At 43.0% G+C, this 4,377-nt stretch overlaps 1 pseudogene; it reads right to left on the bottom strand.

The window, feature by feature from the left end:
* Window positions 1-3,705: 3,705 nt before the first annotated feature.
* LOC148036175 (phytepsin pseudogene) lies at window positions 3,706-4,110 on the bottom strand (annotated as a pseudogene).
* Between the last annotated feature and the right edge of the window lie 267 nt (window positions 4,111-4,377).

Genomic DNA, 4,377 nt, shown 5'->3' with positions numbered 1-4,377 from the left:
ACGAAGAAACAACCATGGAAAGATGGTGGATCGCCTGAAAGACAGCATGCTCAATGCTTTGTTTTAGTTTGTTCTCACTTTATGGAAGAATATTATGCAGATGATTGGTTGAAAATTGGCCAATACTTGAGCACTATGGCAAAGAAGGAAGATTGGACTGATGAAGAGTTCAAGAGAATTAGGAGGAAGGCGTATGGCTTCTTTCTCAAAGACGGTTACCTTTGGATGCATGTGAAGAAGAAAGGAGGAGCACATGTTCGTGTCTTAGGAGACAAGAAGAGTCAAAGACAGGTCATGCAAGAATTTCATAAAAGCCTATTGACTGGCCATAAAGGCATATGGGGCACTTTTGCCAAAATAAAAGAGAAATTTTGGTGGAAAAACATGTATAAAGACATTGAGCATTTTGTTGAGTCTTGTCAAGTTTGTCACATGTACTCTATGGTTAAGCATCTTCCATCTATCGATCTAGCCCTGGTCTTGAAGACAGTCCTGCAGTAGGTGGAGTAACAAACTCACCCCCTCTAGTCTTCTTAGCTGCACTTGGATTTTCTTCATCCCTCTTACGCTTCTCCTCAACAAGTACATCTGCACCATGAGACTTAGCCAAATAAGCATAAATAGAGTACATGTCAACAGGCGAGTCCCAACCTGTCTCTGATCTGATGCTAGAGCTTGCAATAGTCAAAAGAGTTTGCTAAATTTTCCCCTTGTTTGCAGTCTCCATAGCATAAGTCCATAGCGCTGACTGAGTCTCTGAACCCTTCTCAATCTAGACTCCATATGCAGAAGCATCACCTCTTGCTGTCACATAAGAAGTACGCACAGCCATGTCATCCACTAACTTCTTCATTCCACCTTTACCAAAGTTGGTAGCAAGTGGAGCTCCTGTCTCAGTCAACCAAATCTTACCATCTTGCCCCCAATATACCAAATTCTTCCTCCTTGCATCTTGAAAAGATTCACAATCCCTGCAATGCTGATGGTCCGTACTATCGCACCAAATACATCTCCGGTCTTTCCTAGGTGCAATAGGAGCACTAGAAGAAGTAGAAGGCGCAGTCGAAGCAAACTGCTCTTTCAACTTTCCCACCAACTCCGCTTTGACTGACTCTAGTGTCAAATCTGTTATGCCTTTGATTATGTCATCAAGAGAAGTAGGCACCGATGAAGCGGATGGTTCTGGAGCAGAAGGTGTAGGCATCGGTCGTGGAATAGGAGGAATAGGTGGAGTGGAAATAGTAGGCACTGGCATAGGCCAAGAAACTGGCTGAGGAGGAGAAGAAATAACAGGGATAGAAGTAGGCATAGGAGCAGATGATGGTTTAGGTGTCATGGAACCATTCTGTAGACGAGTCTTCCATATCCTCCTCTTGGTCAAAGTCGAGACTGCATCCTGAGCATCCTGCCAATCCGTTTTAAGACCCATAGGCTTCGTGCGATCCTCAAGAAGCTCACCCAATTCTTCCTGAAGAGCAGGATTTGCAGCTTGCAAGAAAAGCTCAACTTTTTCAACATCCAATGCTCTTTGTTCAATGGCATCAAGCTGACTATACCTCTCTTCAAATTCTCGAATCAACTCCGAAGCAAGTAGACCTTTGTTTAGCATGTAGACCCACTCTCGGAATGACCGCCGAGTAGCCATACCAAAGTCCTCAAGGAAGTATTCTTCTTTCAAGGCCTTCTTAAAATCTTGCCAATGTGTATTTTGAATAAAAAGATCAGTCACTTTTGTCCTCAAAGCGGGTGTGACAAGACGAAGGAAGTACTTACTCATAAGTCCAGCAGGAACTCCAAAAAACCCCATCTTGATCTCATATGTCTTCAAATATGCTGAAACATTACGCTCGTCAAATAGCTTCTTCTCATTCTCAACTGCTTCAATAGCCTTAGTCGCGTTGTTTGCATTCTCCTGCTCCGAATAGAGTTGCCTTTGCTGAGACAACTGTTGTTGATGCAATTGTTGTTGCTGCTGCATATACAATTGTGTTTGCTGATTTTGGAGCTGCATATACATGGACATATTCTACAAAATCTTCTTTAGATCCTCTGTTGAAGTACTTGACGTAGCAGTCATTGATGGAGCTGAAGTAGACGCAGCTAGAATTGTAGAAGAAGTTGAAATAGAGGCTGAAGTATCTCCCATCCTGAAATTTCTGCGACGCTTTCACGTCGGGTTCACCAAAGATGTCGAAGGGTTTTCGAAAGCAAAGTTGCAACTGCAGAGGTTCTTGAGAAATTCCAAGCAAGAAGATTCCTCAAATCCGAAGATCTTCAAATACAAGCGCTTACTTCCTTAGGTGTTAGAAGAGATTAAGATGATGACAATAAATCTCATGTCAGTGTTATACCTATCTCAATCCTCTCATAGCTGAAGACTTGCGTGATCCTGTGTGCACCTTTACTGACAGGCTATGTGGAAGAAAGTATCTTGGGCACAGCCTCTTAGAGCATCAAAGATCCATCAGCACGATTAATGAATCACAAATACATTCAAGAACAAATCAATGACATGATGTATCCCTCTTACAGAGTCAACGAGCATCCATACATCACGTGCATCCATACATCAGACCTTTGCCTCATTACATTGCCTATACTTCTCTCTGATCGTAGGTAAAGCGCAGTTCTTAGTATTGCTCTGCAAATCGTACATGGTTTTTATGCATTCCTTCAATTCTGAGGCTCTATCTCAAAAGCATAATCTGCATATACTTTTTATTGTATCTCTGGATCAATGAAGGATTGAACAACAGATCTGGAATCTTGAAATGGTTAGCTCCAATCTCAATTACTTGTCCATCAAGTAGCTCCTATGGTGTTGTCGGAATATTTGCATATGCAACCTCATCAAAGCTTGATTCTCAAGTTCTCCTTGGCATATTTCCTTTTGTTTTAAAGGGAAAGCTTGGTCTGATCACAACTCCTATGTTTTCCAGTCATCCAAGGTTCCACATGGTCGACCTAATTGTAAATATCATCGATGACTTCATGGTAAGTCTTCAATCTGTATTGTTCCTTGAAATAGTCAAACGACGGTATGTTCATGCATAGGAATTCCTCCAGAAATCAGAGGCATGAGGAAAAGCATGGCGGTCTCACTGCAGGCCAAGGCTGATCGGTTAGGCGCAGATCAGAAGACACTGAACAGAGCAGCTGATGATAAGTACAATTACAGAAATTGTATTGGGCAATCATTAGAACATAATGATAGGCCAGTGGACGAAAACGATCAATATGATGTTCATCAGGAGGCGGATGAGAAGATGAGGAGGATGAGAAGGACGAGGCTGAGCATGCAGTGTAGTGCTGATGATCAAAGCATAATTGCAGGCGATGGCCATGTGGGTATCGACGACTATGATGATGGTGATGATGATAGGTTTCCACAGGAGAGGCATTGCCAATAGCAGCGATCGAGTGTTCATTCTCTAACATCGAGCAAGTGTTATGGCCGACGCACCAGGTCCCATGAGTGCTCCCCTCAACCTTGAGCTAAAAGTGGATGCCTTGTGGATGCAGGCAGTCTTTGATACATACTATGTAGCGTCGGCTTTTTCATCCCGATTGTAGATAGGGGCAAAAATCCTTTCTCTGTTCCCCTCCTAGCAAAAGTTCGTCGTCCCCCCTCTCCCCCAAAGACAGCCATCCCCCTTCTTCTAGAAAAGCCTCTTTTTCCCCCAGGAAAGCGGGCCAATTTTAGCATTAATCACACTTTTTTATATCGACCAAACCTCCTTCCAGTACGCTTGCAATATCTGGGCTGAAATCCTTTGCTCTTTGGGAGCACATGCCAAACTGTGCACATATCTTTTCTGGACTGATCTGCTGCTTAACCATTTCAATAATCATATCACCATATTGAGACACCATGGCCTTGCATTGCTGATTCATGACACCAGATGCTCCAATGGCCTCATTTATAGCTGTTATGATTCCCGTTGGCCCAGCCATCAAAGATGTTCCAAAATCAGCAATAGCAGCACAACCATTGGCACAGAAACCTATTGTCTTTCCACCTACGAGAAAGTCTCCCATATCAAACTGCCAGTAGCCTTTTCGTGTGACTGGCACGTAAGTATGTTGTCCAATGTAATGTCTAGGATCCATGCCACCAAAGATGAGCTCAATATGTTGCAGCCATGCCCAAAGAATGCCACATGCTTGAAGCCCGACCACATCTGTTATACATGTCCACAAGTGTATTGCCAACATGAAACTCATTATCTAGCCTCCTTTTTTATATCTCTACATGAAGTTCTCGGCTTGTATCTAAAGCTCCTATGATGCTACATGATTTCAGGCTGTAAACAAATGTACTAGCATCAGCAGAAATACTATCCAGTTGTAGATGTTGGAAACATCCTCACAAAGCCC

The sequence above is a fragment of the Lygodium microphyllum genome, chromosome 5 (genome assembly GCF_053477565.2).
Source record: "Lygodium microphyllum isolate KBCC chromosome 5, Lygodium_microphyllum_v1.1.10, whole genome shotgun sequence".
In the NCBI taxonomy this organism is placed as follows: Eukaryota; Viridiplantae; Streptophyta; class Polypodiopsida; order Schizaeales; family Lygodiaceae; genus Lygodium; species Lygodium microphyllum.
Note: the sequence above shows the minus strand (reverse complement) of the source record. Positions and strands in the feature narration are given on the sequence as shown.